Source organism: Salminus brasiliensis, chromosome 11, assembly GCF_030463535.1.
Source record: "Salminus brasiliensis chromosome 11, fSalBra1.hap2, whole genome shotgun sequence".
NCBI lineage: Eukaryota > Metazoa > Chordata > Actinopteri > Characiformes > Bryconidae > Salminus > Salminus brasiliensis.
In genome coordinates this window covers 31,908,667-31,924,174 of record NC_132888.1, presented here as the reverse complement: position 1 = coordinate 31,924,174, position 15,508 = coordinate 31,908,667, and the positions used below count along the sequence as shown (strand labels likewise).

Genomic DNA, 15,508 nt, shown 5'->3' with positions numbered 1-15,508 from the left:
ATTTGTAGATGAAACTCTTTTGTGTTGTAAATGTTGATGTGTTAAAATGGAATGCTTTGTGTTGTAAATGTTGATGTGTTGAAATGGAATGCTTTTGCTTGGTTTTGAACAAATATGGTCTTAGCTATGAAATTTGAATCCTCTAGTTTGCAAAGTGCTTCTGCTTGCGGCCATTCCATCCTTAGAATGCCTGATCTTGTCTCATCTCAGAAGCTACCAAGGGTTGGGCCTGGTTAGTACTTGAATGGGAGACAGTCTGGGAATACCAGGTGTTGTAAGCTTTTCCAATCCTGCAAACAATTAAAGCTTACATTTCCATGTTATTTACATCTTTTGCACAAATTTGTAGTTGAAACTCTTTTGTGTTGTAAATGTTGATGTGTTGAAATGGAATGCTTTTGCTTGGTTTTGAACAAATATGGTCTTAGCTATGAAATTTGAATCCTCTAGGTTTGCAAGGTGCTTCTGCTTACGGCCATTCCACCCTTAGAATGCCTGATCTCGTCTGATCTCAGAAGCTACCTAGGGTTGGGCCTGGTTAGTACTTGAATGGGAGACTGTCTGGGAATACCAGGTGTTGTAAGCTTTTCCAATCCTGCAAACAATTAAAGCTTACATTTCCATGTTATTTACATCTTTTGCACAAATTTGTAGTTGAAACTCTTTTGTGTTGTAAATGTTGATGTGTTGAAATGGAATGCTTTGTGTTGTAAATGTTGATGTGTTGAAATGGAATGCTTTTGCTTGGTTTTGAACAAATATGGTCTTAGCTATGAAATTTGAATCCTCTAGTTTGCAAGGTGCTTCTGCTTACGGCCATTCCACCCTTAGAATGCCTGATCTCGTCTGATCTCAGAAGCTACCTAGGGTTGGGCCTGGTTAGTAATTGAATGGGAGACTGTCTGGGAATATCAGGTGTTGTAAGCTTTTCCAATCCTGCAAACAATTAAAGCTTACATTTCCATGTTATTTACATCTTTTGCACAAATTTGTAGTTGAAACTCTTTTGTGTTGTAAATGTTGATGTGTTGAAATGGAATGCTTTTGCTTGGTTTTGAACAAATATGGTCTTAGCTATGAAATTTGAATCCTCTAGTTTGGAAGGTGCTTCTGCTTACGGCCATTCCACCCTTAGAATGCCTGATCTCGTCTGATCTCAGAAGCTACCTAGGGTTGGGCCTGGTTAGTACTTGAATGGGAGACTGTCTGGGAATACCAGGTGTTGTAAGCTTTTCCAATCCTGCAAACAATTAAAGCTTACATTTCCATGTTATTTACATCTTTTGCACAAATTTGTAGTTGAAACTCTTTTGTGTTGTAAATGTTGATGTGTTGAAATGGAATGCTTTTGCTTGGTTTTGAACAAATATGGTCTTAGCTATGAAATTTGAATCCTCTAGTTTGCAAGGTGCTTCTGCTTACGGCCATTCCACCCTTAGAATGCCTGATCTCGTCTGATCTCAGAAGCTACCTAGGGTTGGGCCTGGTTAGTACTTGAATGGGAGACTGTCTGGGAATATCAGGTGTTGTAAGCTTTTCCAATCCTGCAAACAATTAAAGCTTACATTTCCATGTTATTTACATCTTTTGCACAAATCTGTAGTTGAAACTCTTTTGTGTTGTAAATGTTGATGTGTTGAAATGGAATGCTTTTGCTTGGTTTTGAACAAATATGGTCTTAGCTATGAAATTTGAATCCTCTAGTTTGCAAGGTGCTTCTGCTTACGGCCATTCCACCCTTAGAATGCCTGATCTCGTCTGATCTCAGAAGCTACCTAGGGTTGGGCCTGGTTAGTACTTGAATGGGAGACTGTCTGGGAATACCAGGTGTTGTAAGCTTTTCCAATCCTGCAAACAATTAAAGCTTACATTTCCATGTTATTTACATCTTTTGCACAAATTTGTAGATGAAACTCTTTTGTGTTGTAAATGTTGATGTGTTAAAATGGAATGCTTTGTGTTGTAAATGTTGATGTGTTGAAATGGAATGCTTTTGCTTGGTTTTGAACAAATATGGTCTTAGCTATGAAATTTGAATCCTCTAGTTTGCAAGGTGCTTCTGCTTGCGGCCATTCCATCCTTAGAATGCCTGATCTTGTCTCATCTCAGAAGCTACCAAGGGTTGGGCCTGGTTAGTACTTGAATGGGAGACTGTCTGGGAATACCAGGTGTTGTAAGCTTTTCCAATCCTGCAAACAATTAAAGCTTACATTTCCATGTTATTTACATCTTTTGCACAAATTTGTAGTTGAAACTCTTTTGTGTTGTAAATGTTGATGTGTTGAAATGGAATGCTTTGTGTTGTAAATGTTGATGTGTTGAAATGGAATGCTTTTGCTTGGTTTTGAACAAATATGGTCTTAGCTATGAAATTTGAATCCTCTAGTTTGCAAGGTGCTTCTGCTTGCGGCCATTCCATCCTTAGAATGCCTGATCTTGTCTCAACTCAGAAGCTACCAAGGGTTGGGCCTGGTTAGTACTTGAATGGGAGACTGTCTGGGAATACCAGGTGTTGTAAGCTTTTCCAATCCTGCAAACAATTAAAGCTTACATTTCCATGTTTTTTACATCTTTTGCACAAATTTGTAGTTGAAACTCTTTTGTGTTGTAAATGTTGATGTGTTGAAATGGAATGCTTTGTGTTGTAAATGTTGATGTGTTGAAATGGAATGCTTTTGCTTGGTTTTGAACAAATATGGTCTTAGCTATGAAATTTGAATCCTCTAGTTTGCAAGGTGCTTCTGCTTACGGCCATTCCACCCTTAGAATGCCTGCTCTCGTCTGATCTCAGAAGCTACCTAGGGTTGGGCCTGGTTAGTACTTGAATGGGAGACTGTCTGGGAATATCAGGTGTTGTAAGCTTTTCCAATCCTGCAAACAATTAAAGCTTACATTTCCATGTTATTTACATCTTTTGCACAAATTTGTAGTTGAAACTCTTTTGTGTTGTAAATGTTGATGTGTTGAAATGGAATGCTTTTGCTTGGTTTTGAACAAATATGGTCTTAGCTATGAAATTTGAATCCTCTAGTTTGCAAGGTGCTTCTGCTTACGGCCATTCCACCCTTAGAATGCCTGATCTCGTCTGATCTCAGAAGCTACCTAGGGTTGGGCACGGTTAGTACTTGAATGGGAGACTGTCTGGGAATACCAGGTGTTGTAAGCTTTTCCAATCCTGCAAACAATTAAAGCTTACATTTCCATGTTATTTACATCTTTTGCACAAATTTGTAGATGAAACTCTTTTGTGTTGTAAATGTTGATGTGTTGAAATGGAATGCTTTGTATTGTAAATGTTGATGTGTTGAAATGGAATGCTTTTGCTTGGTTTTGAACAAATATGGTCTTAGCTATGAAATTTGAATCCTTTAGGTTTGCAAGGTGCTTCTGCCTACGGCCATTCCACCCTTAGAATGCCTGATCTCGTCTGATCTCAGAAGCTACCTAGGGTTGGGCCTGGTTAGTACTTGAATGGGAGACTGTCTGGGAATACCAGGTGTTGTAAGCTTTTCCAATCCTGCAAACAATTAAAGCTTACATTTCCATGTTATTTACATCTTTTGCACAAATTTTTAGTTGAAACTCTTTTGTGTTGTAAATGTTGATGTGTTGAAATGGAATGCTTTTGCTTGGTTTTGAACAAATATGTTCTTAGCTATGAAATTTGAATCCTCTAGTTTGCAAGGTGCTTCTGCTTACGGCCATTCCACCCTTAGAATGCCTGATCTCGTCTGATCTCAGAAGCTACCTAGGGTTGGGCCTGGTTAGTACTTGAATGGGAGACTGTCTGGTAATACCAGGTGTTGTAAGCTTTTCCAATCCTGCAAACAATTAAAGCTTACATTTCCATGTTATTTACATCTTTTGCACAAATTTGTAGATGAAACTCTTTTGTGTTGTAAATGTTGATGTGTTGAAATGGAATGCTTTGTGTTGTAAATGTTGATGTGTTGAAATGGAATGCTTTTGCTTGGTTTTGAACAAATATGGTCTTAGCTATGAAATTTGAATCCTCTAGTTTGCAAGGTGCTTCTGCTTGCGGCCATTCCATCCTTAGAATGCCTGATCTTGTCTCATCTCAGAAGCTACCAAGGGTTGGGCCTGGTTAGTACTTGAATGGGAGACTGTCTGGGAATACCAGGTGTTGTAAGCTTTTCCAATCCTGCAAACAATTAAAGCTTACATTTCCATGTTTTTTACATCTTTTGCACAAATTTGTAGTTGAAACTCTTTTGTGTTGTAAATGTTGATGTGTTGAAATGGAATGCTTTGTGTTGTAAATGTTGATGTGTTGAAATGGAATGCTTTTGCTTGGTTTTGAACAAATATGGTCTTAGCTATGAAATTTGAATCCTCTAGTTTGCAAGGTGCTTCTGCTTAAGGCCATTCCACCCTTAGAATGCCTGATCTCGTCTGATCTCAGAAGCTACCAAGGGTTGGGCCTGGTTAGTACTTGAATGGGAGACTGTCTGGGAATACCAGGTGTTGTAAGCTTTTCCAATCCTGCAAACAATTAAAGCTTACATTTCCATGTTATTTACATCTTTTGCACAAATTTGTAGTTGAAACTCTTTTGTGTTGTAAATGTTGATGTGTTGAAATGGAATGCTTTTGCTTGGTTTTGAACAAATATGGTCTTAGCTATGAAATTTGAATCCTCTAGTTTGCAAGGTGCTTCTGCTTACGGCCATTCCACCCTTAGAATGCCTGATCTCGTCTGATCTCAGAAGCTACCTAGGGTTGGGCCTGGTTAGTACTTGAATGGGAGACTGTCTGGGAATACCAGGTGTTGTAAGCTTTTCCAATCCTGCAAACAATTAAAGCTTACATTTCCATGTTATTTACATCTTTTGCACAAATTTGTAGTTGAAACTCTTTTGTGTTGTAAATGTTGATGTGTTGAAATGGAATGCTTTTGCTTGGTTTTGAACAAATATGGTCTTAGCTATGAAATTTGAATCCTCTAGTTTGCAAGGTGCTTCTGCTTACGGCCATTCCACCCTTAGAATTCCTGATCTCGTCTGATCTCAGAAGCTACCTAGGGTTGGGCCTGGTTAGTACTTGAATGGGAGACTGTCTGGGAATACCAGGTGTTGTAAGCTTTTCCAATCCTGCAAACAATTAAAGCTTACATTTCCATGTTATTTACATCTTTTGCACAAATTTGTAGTTGAAACTCTTTTGTGTTGTAAATGTTGATGTGTTGAAATGGAATGCTTTTGCTTGGTTTTGAACAAATATGGTCTTAGCTATGAAATTTGAATCCTCTAGTTTGCAAGGTGCTTCTGCTTACGGCCATTCCACCCTTAGAATGCCTGATCTCGTCTGATCTCAGAAGCTACCTAGGGTTGGGCCTGGTTAGTACTTGAATGGGAGACTGTCTGGGAATATCAGGTGTTGTAAGCTTTTCCAATCCTACAAACAATTAAAGCTTACATTTCCATGTTATTTACATCTTTTGCACAAATTTGTAGTTGAAACTCTTTTGTGTTGTAAATGTTGATGTGTTGAAATGGAATGCTTTTGCTTGGTTTTGAACAAATATGGTCTTAGCTATGAAATTTGAATCCTCTAGTTTGCAATGTGCTTCTGCTTACGGCCATTCCACCCTTAGAATGCCTGATCTCGTCTGATCTCAGAAGCTACCTAGGGTTGGGCCTGGTTAGTACTTGAATGGGAGACTGTCTGGGAATACCAGGTGTTGTAAGCTTTTCCAATCCTGCAAACAATTAAAGCTTACATTTCCATGTTATTTACATCTTTTGCACAAATTTGTAGTTGAAACTCTTTTGTGTTGTAAATGTTGATGTGTTGAAATGGAATGCTTTTGCTTGGTTTTGAACAAATATGGTCTTAGCTATGAAATTTGAATCCTCTAGTTTGCAAGGTGCTTCTGCTTACGGCCATTCCACCCTTAGAATGCCTGATCTCGTCTGATCTCAGAAGCTACCTAGGGTTGGGCCTGGTTAGTACTTGAATGGGAGACTGTCTGGGAATACCAGGTGTTGTAAGCTTTTCCAATCCTGCAAACAATTAAAGCTTACATTTCCATGTTATTTACATCTTTTGCACAAATTTGTAGTTGAAACTCTGTTGTGTTGTAAATGTTGATGTGTTGAAATGGAATGCTTTTGCTTGGTTTTGAACAAATATGGTCTTAGCTATGAAATTTGAATCCTCTAGTTTGCAAGGTGCTTCTGCTTACGGCCATTCCACCCTTACAATGCCAGATCTCGTCTGATCTCAGAAGCTACCTAGGGTTGGGCCTGGTTAGTACTTGAATGGGAGACTGTCTGGGAATATCAGGTGTTGTAAGCTTTTCCAATCCTGCAAACAATTAAAGCTTACATTTCCATGTTATTTACATCTTTTGCACAAATTTGTAGATGAAACTCTTTTGTGTTGTAAATGTTGATGTGTTGAAATGGAATGCTTTGTGTTGTAAATGTTGATGTGTTGAAATGGAATGCTTTGTGTTGTAAATGTTGATGTGTTGAAATGGAATGCTTTTGCTTGGTTTTGAACAAATATGGTCTTAGCTATGAAATTTGAATCCTCTAGTTTGCAAGGTGCTTCTGCTTACGGCCATTCCACCCTTAGAATGCCTGATCTCGTCTGATCTCAGAAGCTACCTAGGGTTGGGCCTGGTTAGTACTTGAATGGGAGACTGTCTGGGAATATCAGGTGTTGTAAGCTTTTCCAATCCTGCAAACAATTAAAGCTTACATTTCCATGTTATTTACATCTTTTGCACAAATTTGTAGTTGAAACTCTTTTGTGTTGTAAATGTTGATGTGTTGAAATGGAATGCTTTTGCTTGGTTTTGAACAAATATGGTCTTAGCTATGAAATTTGAATCCTCTAGTTTGCAAGGTGCTTCTGCTTACGGCCATTCCACCCTTAGAATGCCTGATCTCGTCTGATCTCAGAAGCTACCTAGGGTTGGGCCTGGTTAGTACTTGAATGGGAGACTGTCTGGGAATACCAGGTGTTGTAAGCTTTTCCAATCCTGCAAACAATTAAAGCTTACATTTCCATGTTATTTACATCTTTTGCACAAATTTGTAGTTGAAACTCTTTTGTGTTGTAAATGTTGATGTGTTGAAATGGAATGCTTTTGCTTGGTTTTGAACAAATATGGTCTTAGCTATGAAATTTGAATCCTCTAGTTTGCAAGGTGCTTCTGCTTACGGCCATTCCACCCTTAGAATGCCTGATCTCGTCTGATCTCAGAAGCTACCTAGGGTTGGGCCTGGTTAGTACTTGAATGGGAGACTGTCTGGGAATATCAGGTGTTGTAAGCTTTTCCAATCCTGCAAACAATTAAAGCTTACATTTCCATGTTATTTACATCTTTTGCACAAATTTGTAGTTGAAACTCTTTTGTGTTGTAAATGTTGATGTGTTGAAATGGAATGCTTTTGCTTGGTTTTGAACAAATATGGTCTTAGCTATGAAATTTGAATCCTCTAGTTTGCAAGGTGCTTCTGCTTACGGCCATTCCACCCTTAGAATGCCTGATCTCGTCTGATCTCAGAAGCTACCTAGGGTTGGGCCTGGTTAGTACTTGAATGGGAGACTGTCTGGGAATACCAGGTGTTGTAAGCTTTTCCAATCCTGCAAACAATTAAAGCTTACATTTCCATGTTATTTACATCTTTTGCACAAATTTGTAGTTGAAACTCTTTTGTGTTGTAAATGTTGATGTGTTGAAATGGAATGCTTTTGCTTGGTTTTGAACAAATATGGTCTTAGCTATGAAATTTGAATCCTCTAGTTTGCAAGGTGCTTCTGCTTACGGCCATTCCACCCTTAGAATGCCTGATCTCGTCTGATCTCAGAAGCTACCAAGGGTTGGGCCTGGTTAGTACTTGAATGGGAGACTGTCTGGGAATACCAGGTGTTGTAAGCTTTTCCAATCCTGCAAACAATTAAAGCTTACATTTCCATGTTATTTACATCTTTTGCACAAATTTGTAGTTGAAACTCTTTTGTGTTGTAAATGTTGATGTGTTGAAATGGAATGCTTTTGCTTGGTTTTGAACAAATATGGTCTTAGCTATGAAATTTGAATCCTCTAGGTTTGCAAGGTGCTTCTGCTTACGGCCATTCCACCCTTAGAATGCCTGATCTCGTCTGATCTCAGAAGCTACCTAGGGTTGGGCCTGGTTAGTACTTGAATGGGAGACTGTCTGGGAATACCAGGTGTTGTAAGCTTTTCCAATCCTGCAAACAATTAAAGCTTACATTTCCATGTTATTTACATCTTTTGCACAAATTTGTAGTTGAAACTCTTTTGTGTTGTAAATGTTGTGTTGAAATGGAATGCTTTTGCTTGGTTTTGAACAAATATGGTCTTAGCTATGAAATTTGAATCCTCTAGTTTGCAAGGTGCTTCTGCTTACGGCCATTCCACCCTTAAAATGCCTGATCTCGTCTGATCTCAGAAGCTACCTAGGGTTGGGCCTGGTTAGTACTTGAATGGGAGACTGTCTGGGAATACCAGGTGTTGTAAGCTTTTCCAATCCTGCAAACAATTAAAGCTTACATTTCCATGTTATTTACATCTTTTGCACAAATTTGTAGATGAAACTCTTTTGTGTTGTAAATGTTGATGTGTTGAAATGGAATGCTTTGTGTTGTAAATGTTGATGTGTTGAAATGGAATGCTTTGTGTTGTAAATGTTGATGTGTTGAAATGGAATGCTTTTGCTTGGTTTTGAACAAATATGATCTTAGCTATGAAATTTGAATCCTCTAGTTTGCAAGGTGCTTCTGCTTAAGGCCATTCCACCCTTAGAATGCCTGATCTCGTCTGATCTCAGAAGCTACCTAGGGTTGGGCCTGGTTAGTACTTGAATGGGAGACTGTCTGGGAATATCAGGTGTTGTAAGCTTTTCCAATCCTGCAAACAATTAAAGCTTACATTTCCATGTTATTTACATCTTTTGCACAAATTTGTAGTTGAAACTCTTTTGTGTTGTAAATGTTGATGTGTTGAAATGGAATGCTTTTGCTTGGTTTTGAACAAATATGGTCTTAGCTATGAAATTTGAATCCTCTAGTTTGCAAGGTGCTTCTGCTTACGGCCATTCCACCCTTAGAATGCCTGATCTCGTCTGATCTCAGAAGCTACCTAGGGTTGGGCCTGGTTAGTACTTGAATGGGAGACTGTCTGGGAATACCAGGTGTTGTAAGCTTTTCCAATCCTGCAAACAATTAAAGCTTACATTTCCATGTTATTTACATCTTTTGCACAAATTTGTAGTTGAAACTCTTTTGTGTTGTAAATGTTGATGTGTTGAAATGGAATGCTTTTGCTTGGTTTTGAACAAATATGGTCTTAGCTATGAAATTTGAATCCTCTAGTTTGCAAGGTGCTTCTGCTTACGGCCATTCCACCCTTAGAATGCCTGATCTCGTCTGATCTCAGAAGCTACCTAGGGTTGGGCCTGGTTAGTACTTGAATGGGAGACTGTCTGGGAATACCAGGTGTTGTAAGCTTTTCCAATCCTGCAAACAATTAAAGCTTACATTTCCATGTTATTTACATCTTTTGCACAAATTTGTAGTTGAAACTCTTTTGTGTTGTAAATGTTGATGTGTTGAAATGGAATGCTTTTGCTTGGTTTTGAACAAATATGGTCTTAGCTATGAAATTTGAATCCTCTAGGTTTGCAAGGTGCTTCTGCCTACGGCCATTCCACCCTTAGAATGCCTGATCTCGTCTGATCTCAGAAGCTACCTAGGGTTGGGCCTGGTTAGTACTTGAATGGGAGACTGTCTGGGAATACCAGGTGTTATAAGCTTTTCCAATTCTGCAAACAATTAAAGCTTACATTTCCATGTTATTTACATCTTTTGCACAAATTTGTAGTTGAAACTCTTTTGTGTTGTAAATGTTGATGTGTTGAAATGGAATGCTTTTGCTTGGTTTTGAACAAATATGGTCTTAGCTATGAAATTTGAATCCTCTAGTTTGCAAGGTGCTTCTGCTTACGGCCATTCCACCCTTAGAATGCCTGATCTCGTCTGATCTCAGAAGCTTCCTAGGGTTGGGCCTGGTTAGTACTTGAATGGGAGACTGTCTGGGAATATCAGGTGTTGTAAGCTTTTCCAATCCTGCAAACAATTAAAGCTTACATTTCCATGTTATTTACATCTTTTGCACAAATTTGTAGTTGAAACTCTTTTGTGTTGTAAATGTTGATGTGTTGAAATGGAATGCTTTTGCTTGGTTTTGAACAAATATGGTCTTAGCTATGAAATTTGAATCCTCTAGTTTGCAAGGTGCTTCTGCTTACGGCCATTCCACCCTTAGAATGCCTGATCTCGTCTGATCTCAGAAGCTTCCTAGGGTTGGGCCTGGTTAGTACTTGAATGGGAGACTGTCTGGAAATATCAGGTGTTGTAAGCTTTTCCAATCCTGCAAACAATTAAAGCTTACATTTCCATGTTATTTACATCTTTTGCACAAATTTGTAGTTGAAACTCTTTTGTGTTGTAAATGTTGATGTGTTGAAATGGAATGCTTTTGCTTGGTTTTGAACAAATATGGTCTTAGCTATGAAATTTGAATCCTCTAGTTTGCAAGGTGCTTCTGCTTACGGCCATTCCACCCTTAGAATGCCTGATCTCGTCTGATCTCAGAAGCTACCTAGGGTTGGGCCTGGTTAGTACTTGAATGGGAGACTGTCTGGGAATACCAGGTGTTGTAAGCTTTTCCAATCCTGCAAACAATTAAAGCTTACATTTCCATGTTATTTACATCTTTTGCACAAATTTGTAGTTGAAACTCTTTTGTGTTGTAAATGTTGATGTGTTGAAATGGAATGCTTTTGCTTGGTTTTGAACAAATATGGTCTTAGCTATGAAATTTGAATCCTCTAGTTTGCAAGGTGCTTCTGCTTACGGCCATTCCACCCTTAGAATGCCTGATCTCGTCTGATCTCAGAAGCTACCTAGGGTTGGGCCTGGTTAGTACTTGAATGGGAGACTGTCTGGGAATACCAGGTGTTTTAAGCTTTTCCAATCCTGCAAACAATTAAAGCTTACATTTCCATGTTATTTACATCTTTTGCACAAATTTGTAGATGAAACTCTTTTGTGTTGTAAATGTTGATGTGTTGAAATGGAATGCTTTGTGTTGTAAATGTTGATGTGTTGAAATGGAATGCTTTTGCTTGGTTTTGAACAAATATGGTCTTAGCTATGAAATTTGAATCCTCTAGTTTGCAAGGTGCTTCTGCTTACGGCCATTCCACCCTTAGAATGCCTGATCTCGTCTGATCTCAGAAGCTACCTGGGGTTGGGCCTGGTTAGTACTTGAATGGGAGACTGTCTGGGAATACCAGGTGTTGTAAGCTTTTCCAATCCTGCAAACAATTAAAGCTTACATTTCCATGTTATTTACATCTTTTGCACAAATTTGTAGTTGAAACTCTTTTGTGTTGTAAATGTTGATGTGTTGAAATGGAATGCTTTTGCTTGGTTTTGAACAAATATGGTCTTAGCTATGAAATTTGAATCCTCTAGTTTGCAAGGTGCTTCTGCTTACGGCCATTCCACCCTTAGAATGCCTGATCTCGTCTGATCACAGAAGCTACCTAGGGTTGGGCCTGGTTAGTACTTGAATGGGAGACTGTCTGGGAATACCAGGTGTTGTAAGCTTTTCCAATCCTGCAAACAATTAAAGCTTACATTTCCATGTTATTTACATCTTTTGCACAAATTTGTAGTTGAAACTCTTTTGTGTTGTAAATGTTGATGTGTTGAAATGGAATGCTTTTGCTTGGTTTTGAACAAATATGGTCTTAGCTATGAAATTTGAATCCTCTAGTTTGCAAGGTGCTTCTGCTTACGGCCATTCCACCCTTAGAATTCCTGATCTCGTCTGATCTCAGAAGCTACCTAGGGTTGGGCCTGGTTAGTACTTGAATGGGAGACTGTCTGGCAATATCAGGTGTTGTAAGCTTTTCCAATCCTGCAAACAATTAAAGCTTACATTTCCATGTTATTTACATCTTTTGCACAAATTTGTAGTTGAAACTCTTTTGTGTTGTAAATGTTGATGTGTTGAAATGGAATGCTTTTGCTTGGTTTTGAACAAATATGGTCTTAGCTATGAAATTTGAATCCTCTAGTTTGGAAGGTGCTTCTGCTTACGGTCATTCCACCCTTAGAATGCCTGATCTCGTCTGATCTCAGAAGCTACCTAGGGTTGGGCCTGGTTAGTACTTGAATAGGAGACTGTCTGGGAATACCAGGTGTTGTAAGCTTTTCCAATCCTGCAAACAATTAAAGCTTACATTTCCATGTTATTTACATCTTTTGCACAAATTTGTAGTTGAAACTCTTTTGTGTTGTAAATGTTGATGTGTTGAAATGGAATGCTTTTGCTTGGTTTTGAACAAATATGGTCTTAGCTATGAAATTTGAATCCTCTAGTTTGGAAGGTGCTTCTGCTTACGGCCATTCCACCCTTAGAATGCCTGATCTCGTCTGATCTCAGAAGCTACCTAGGGTTGGGCCTGGTTAGTACTTGAATGGGAGACTGTCTGGGAATACCAGGTGTTGTAAGCTTTTCCAATCCTGCAAACAATTAAAGCTTACATTTCCATGTTATTTACATCTTTTGCACAAATTTGTAGTTGAAACTCTTTTGTGTTGTAAATGTTGATGTGTTGAAATGGAATGCTTTTGCTTGGTTTTGAACAAATATGGTCTTAGCTATGAAATTTGAATCCTCTAGTTTGCAAGGTGCTTCTGCTTACGGCCATTCCACCCTTAGAATGCCTGATCTCGTCTGATCTCAGAAGCTTCCTAGGGTTGGGCCTGGTTAGTACTTGAATGGGAGACTGTCTGGGAATATCAGGTGTTGTAAGCTTTTCCAATCCTGCAAACAATTAAAGCTTACATTTCCATGTTATTTACATCTTTTGCACAAATTTGTAGTTGAAACTCTTTTGTGTTGTAAATGTTGATGTGTTGAAATGGAATGCTTTTGCTTGGTTTTGAACAAATATGGTCTTAGCTATGAAATTTGAATCCTCTAGTTTGCAAGGTGCTTCTGCTTACGGCCATTCCACCCTTAGAATGCCTGATCTCGTCTGATCTCAGAAGCTACCTAGGGTTGGGCCTGGTTAGTACTTGAATGGGAGACTGTCTGGGAATACCAGGTGTTGTAAGCTTTTCCAATCCTGCAAACAATTAAAGCTTACATTTCCATGTTATTTACATCTTTTGCACAAATTTGTAGTTGAAACTCTTTTGTGTTGTAAATGTTGATGTGTTGAAATGGAATGCTTTTGCTTGGTTTTGAACAAATATGGTCTTAGCTATGAAATTTGAATCCTCTAGTTTGCAAGGTGCTTCTGCTTACGGCCATTCCACCCTTAGAATGCCTGATCTCGTCTGATCTCAGAAGCTACCTAGGGTTGGGCCTGGTTAGTACTTGAATGGGAGACTGTCTGGGAATACCAGGTGTTTTAAGCTTTTCCAATCCTGCAAACAATTAAAGCTTACATTTCCATGTTATTTACATCTTTTGCACAAATTTGTAGATGAAACTCTTTTGTGTTGTAAATGTTGATGTGTTGAAATGGAATGCTTTGTGTTGTAAATGTTGATGTGTTGAAATGGAATGCTTTTGCTTGGTTTTGAACAAATATGGTCTTAGCTATGAAATTTGAATCCTCTAGTTTGCAAGGTGCTTCTGCTTACGGCCATTCCACCCTTAGAATGCCTGATCTCGTCTGATTTCAGAAGCTACCTGGGGTTGGGCCTGGTTAGTACTTGAATGGGAGACTGTCTGGGAATACCAGGTGTTGTAAGCTTTTCCAATCCTGCAAACAATTAAAGCTTACATTTCCATGTTATTTACATCTTTTGCACAAATTTGTAGTTGAAACTCTTTTGTGTTGTAAATGTTGATGTGTTGAAATGGAATGCTTTTGCTTGGTTTTGAACAAATATGGTCTTAGCTATGAAATTTGAATCCTCTAGTTTGCAAGGTGCTTCTGCTTACGGCCATTCCACCCTTAGAATGCCTGATCTCGTCTGATCTCAGAAGCTACCTAGGGTTGGGCCTGGTTAGTACTTGAATAGGAGACTGTCTGGGAATATCAGGTGTTGTAAGCTTTTCCAGTCCTGCAAACAATTAAAGCTTACATTTCCATGTTATTTACATCTTTTGCACAAATTTGTAGTTGAAACTCTTTTGTGTTGTAAATGTTGATGTGTTGAAATGGAATGCTTTTGCTTGGTTTTGAACAAATATGGTCTTAGCTATGAAATTTGAATCCTCTAGTTTGCAAGGTGCTTCTGCTTACGGCCATTCCACCCTTAGAATGCCTGATCTCGTCTGATCTCAGAAGCTACCTAGGGTTGGGCCTGGTTAGTACTTGAATGGGAGACTGTCTGGGAATATCAGGTGTTGTAAGCTTTTCCAATCCTGCAAACAATTAAAGCTTACATTTCCATGTTATTTACATCTTTTGCACAAATTTGTAGTTGAAACTCTTTTGTGTTGTAAATGTTGATGTGTTGAAATGGAATGCTTTTGCTTGGTTTTGAACAAATATGGTCTTAGCTATGAAATTTGAATCCTCTAGTTTGCAAGGTGCTTCTGCTTACGGCCATTCCACCCTTAGAATGCCTGATCTCGTCTGATCACAGAAGCTACCTAGGGTTGGGCCTGGTTAGTACTTGAATGGGAGACTGTCTGGGAATACCAGGTGTTGTAAGCTTTTCCAATCCTGCAAACAATTAAAGCTTACATTTCCATGTTATTTACATCTTTTGCACAAATTTGTAGTTGAAACTCTTTTGTGTTGTAAATGTTGATGTGTTGAAATGGAATGCTTTTGCTTGGTTTTGAACAAATATGGTCTTAGCTATGAAATTTGAATCCTCTAGTTTGGAAGGTGCTTCTGCTTACGGTCATTCCACCCTTAGAATGCCTGATCTCGTCTGATCTCAGAAGCTACCTAGGGTTGGGCCTGGTTAGTACTTGAATAGGAGACTGTCTGGGAATACCAGGTGTTGTAAGCTTTTCCAATCCTGCAAACAATTAAAGCTTACATTTCCATGTTATTTACATCTTTTGCACAAATTTGTAGTTGAAACTCTTTTGTGTTGTAAATGTTGATGTGTTGAAATGGAATGCTTTTGCTTGGTTTTGAACAAATATGGTCTTAGCTATGAAATTTGAATCCTCTAGTTTGGAAGGTGCTTCTGCTTACGGCCATTCCACCCTTAGAATGCCTGATCTCGTCTGATCTCAGAAGCTACCTAGGGTTGGGCCTGGTTAGTACTTGAATGGGAGACTGTCTGGGAATACCAGGTGTTGTAAGCTTTTCCAATCCTGCAAACAATTAAAGCTTACATTTCCATGTTATTTACATCTTTTGCACAAATTTGTAGTTGAAACTCTTTTGTGTTGTAAATGTTGATGTGTTGAAATGGAATGCTTTTGCTTGGTTTTGAACAAATATGGTCTTAGCTATGA

The 15,508-nt window shown here is 38.6% G+C and overlaps 48 pseudogenes; all 48 read left to right on the top strand.

Annotated features, from left to right (window-relative positions):
* Nucleotides 1–467: 467 nt before the first annotated feature.
* Nucleotides 468–586, top strand: LOC140569245 (5S ribosomal RNA; annotated as a pseudogene).
* Nucleotides 587–808: 222 nt separating this feature from the next.
* LOC140566043 (5S ribosomal RNA) lies at nucleotides 809–927 on the top strand (annotated as a pseudogene).
* A 185-nt stretch (nucleotides 928–1,112) lies between these two features.
* Nucleotides 1,113–1,231, top strand: LOC140569244 (5S ribosomal RNA; annotated as a pseudogene).
* A 185-nt stretch (nucleotides 1,232–1,416) lies between these two features.
* Nucleotides 1,417–1,535, top strand: LOC140570696 (5S ribosomal RNA; annotated as a pseudogene).
* A 185-nt stretch (nucleotides 1,536–1,720) lies between these two features.
* Nucleotides 1,721–1,839, top strand: LOC140569243 (5S ribosomal RNA; annotated as a pseudogene).
* A 222-nt stretch (nucleotides 1,840–2,061) lies between these two features.
* Nucleotides 2,062–2,180, top strand: LOC140568047 (5S ribosomal RNA; annotated as a pseudogene).
* A 222-nt stretch (nucleotides 2,181–2,402) lies between these two features.
* On the top strand, nucleotides 2,403–2,521 carry LOC140567834 (5S ribosomal RNA; annotated as a pseudogene).
* A 222-nt stretch (nucleotides 2,522–2,743) lies between these two features.
* Nucleotides 2,744–2,862, top strand: LOC140566427 (5S ribosomal RNA; annotated as a pseudogene).
* A 185-nt stretch (nucleotides 2,863–3,047) lies between these two features.
* On the top strand, nucleotides 3,048–3,166 carry LOC140572881 (5S ribosomal RNA; annotated as a pseudogene).
* Nucleotides 3,167–3,389: 223 nt separating this feature from the next.
* LOC140571849 (5S ribosomal RNA) lies at nucleotides 3,390–3,508 on the top strand (annotated as a pseudogene).
* A 185-nt stretch (nucleotides 3,509–3,693) lies between these two features.
* On the top strand, nucleotides 3,694–3,812 carry LOC140572993 (5S ribosomal RNA; annotated as a pseudogene).
* Nucleotides 3,813–4,034: 222 nt separating this feature from the next.
* On the top strand, nucleotides 4,035–4,153 carry LOC140568046 (5S ribosomal RNA; annotated as a pseudogene).
* Nucleotides 4,154–4,375: 222 nt separating this feature from the next.
* LOC140571704 (5S ribosomal RNA) lies at nucleotides 4,376–4,494 on the top strand (annotated as a pseudogene).
* Nucleotides 4,495–4,679: 185 nt separating this feature from the next.
* LOC140569242 (5S ribosomal RNA) lies at nucleotides 4,680–4,798 on the top strand (annotated as a pseudogene).
* Nucleotides 4,799–4,983: 185 nt separating this feature from the next.
* Nucleotides 4,984–5,102, top strand: LOC140569969 (5S ribosomal RNA; annotated as a pseudogene).
* A 185-nt stretch (nucleotides 5,103–5,287) lies between these two features.
* LOC140570695 (5S ribosomal RNA) lies at nucleotides 5,288–5,406 on the top strand (annotated as a pseudogene).
* Nucleotides 5,407–5,591: 185 nt separating this feature from the next.
* On the top strand, nucleotides 5,592–5,710 carry LOC140569241 (5S ribosomal RNA; annotated as a pseudogene).
* Nucleotides 5,711–5,895: 185 nt separating this feature from the next.
* Nucleotides 5,896–6,014, top strand: LOC140569240 (5S ribosomal RNA; annotated as a pseudogene).
* A 185-nt stretch (nucleotides 6,015–6,199) lies between these two features.
* LOC140572739 (5S ribosomal RNA) lies at nucleotides 6,200–6,318 on the top strand (annotated as a pseudogene).
* Nucleotides 6,319–6,577: 259 nt separating this feature from the next.
* LOC140570694 (5S ribosomal RNA) lies at nucleotides 6,578–6,696 on the top strand (annotated as a pseudogene).
* A 185-nt stretch (nucleotides 6,697–6,881) lies between these two features.
* Nucleotides 6,882–7,000, top strand: LOC140569239 (5S ribosomal RNA; annotated as a pseudogene).
* A 185-nt stretch (nucleotides 7,001–7,185) lies between these two features.
* LOC140570693 (5S ribosomal RNA) lies at nucleotides 7,186–7,304 on the top strand (annotated as a pseudogene).
* Nucleotides 7,305–7,489: 185 nt separating this feature from the next.
* On the top strand, nucleotides 7,490–7,608 carry LOC140569238 (5S ribosomal RNA; annotated as a pseudogene).
* A 185-nt stretch (nucleotides 7,609–7,793) lies between these two features.
* On the top strand, nucleotides 7,794–7,912 carry LOC140569086 (5S ribosomal RNA; annotated as a pseudogene).
* A 186-nt stretch (nucleotides 7,913–8,098) lies between these two features.
* On the top strand, nucleotides 8,099–8,217 carry LOC140569235 (5S ribosomal RNA; annotated as a pseudogene).
* Nucleotides 8,218–8,399: 182 nt separating this feature from the next.
* On the top strand, nucleotides 8,400–8,518 carry LOC140569520 (5S ribosomal RNA; annotated as a pseudogene).
* Nucleotides 8,519–8,777: 259 nt separating this feature from the next.
* On the top strand, nucleotides 8,778–8,896 carry LOC140566334 (5S ribosomal RNA; annotated as a pseudogene).
* Nucleotides 8,897–9,081: 185 nt separating this feature from the next.
* On the top strand, nucleotides 9,082–9,200 carry LOC140569234 (5S ribosomal RNA; annotated as a pseudogene).
* A 185-nt stretch (nucleotides 9,201–9,385) lies between these two features.
* Nucleotides 9,386–9,504, top strand: LOC140569233 (5S ribosomal RNA; annotated as a pseudogene).
* Nucleotides 9,505–9,690: 186 nt separating this feature from the next.
* Nucleotides 9,691–9,809, top strand: LOC140566433 (5S ribosomal RNA; annotated as a pseudogene).
* A 185-nt stretch (nucleotides 9,810–9,994) lies between these two features.
* Nucleotides 9,995–10,113, top strand: LOC140566082 (5S ribosomal RNA; annotated as a pseudogene).
* A 185-nt stretch (nucleotides 10,114–10,298) lies between these two features.
* On the top strand, nucleotides 10,299–10,417 carry LOC140567462 (5S ribosomal RNA; annotated as a pseudogene).
* Nucleotides 10,418–10,602: 185 nt separating this feature from the next.
* On the top strand, nucleotides 10,603–10,721 carry LOC140569232 (5S ribosomal RNA; annotated as a pseudogene).
* A 185-nt stretch (nucleotides 10,722–10,906) lies between these two features.
* Nucleotides 10,907–11,025, top strand: LOC140572807 (5S ribosomal RNA; annotated as a pseudogene).
* Nucleotides 11,026–11,247: 222 nt separating this feature from the next.
* On the top strand, nucleotides 11,248–11,366 carry LOC140570346 (5S ribosomal RNA; annotated as a pseudogene).
* A 185-nt stretch (nucleotides 11,367–11,551) lies between these two features.
* LOC140573040 (5S ribosomal RNA) lies at nucleotides 11,552–11,670 on the top strand (annotated as a pseudogene).
* Nucleotides 11,671–11,855: 185 nt separating this feature from the next.
* On the top strand, nucleotides 11,856–11,974 carry LOC140566700 (5S ribosomal RNA; annotated as a pseudogene).
* A 185-nt stretch (nucleotides 11,975–12,159) lies between these two features.
* LOC140568560 (5S ribosomal RNA) lies at nucleotides 12,160–12,278 on the top strand (annotated as a pseudogene).
* A 185-nt stretch (nucleotides 12,279–12,463) lies between these two features.
* LOC140569231 (5S ribosomal RNA) lies at nucleotides 12,464–12,582 on the top strand (annotated as a pseudogene).
* Nucleotides 12,583–12,767: 185 nt separating this feature from the next.
* LOC140566081 (5S ribosomal RNA) lies at nucleotides 12,768–12,886 on the top strand (annotated as a pseudogene).
* A 185-nt stretch (nucleotides 12,887–13,071) lies between these two features.
* On the top strand, nucleotides 13,072–13,190 carry LOC140569230 (5S ribosomal RNA; annotated as a pseudogene).
* A 185-nt stretch (nucleotides 13,191–13,375) lies between these two features.
* Nucleotides 13,376–13,494, top strand: LOC140572805 (5S ribosomal RNA; annotated as a pseudogene).
* A 222-nt stretch (nucleotides 13,495–13,716) lies between these two features.
* LOC140572532 (5S ribosomal RNA) lies at nucleotides 13,717–13,835 on the top strand (annotated as a pseudogene).
* A 185-nt stretch (nucleotides 13,836–14,020) lies between these two features.
* Nucleotides 14,021–14,139, top strand: LOC140570087 (5S ribosomal RNA; annotated as a pseudogene).
* Nucleotides 14,140–14,324: 185 nt separating this feature from the next.
* LOC140570692 (5S ribosomal RNA) lies at nucleotides 14,325–14,443 on the top strand (annotated as a pseudogene).
* A 185-nt stretch (nucleotides 14,444–14,628) lies between these two features.
* Nucleotides 14,629–14,747, top strand: LOC140573039 (5S ribosomal RNA; annotated as a pseudogene).
* Nucleotides 14,748–14,932: 185 nt separating this feature from the next.
* On the top strand, nucleotides 14,933–15,051 carry LOC140568559 (5S ribosomal RNA; annotated as a pseudogene).
* A 185-nt stretch (nucleotides 15,052–15,236) lies between these two features.
* On the top strand, nucleotides 15,237–15,355 carry LOC140569229 (5S ribosomal RNA; annotated as a pseudogene).
* Nucleotides 15,356–15,508: the final 153 nt, after the last annotated feature.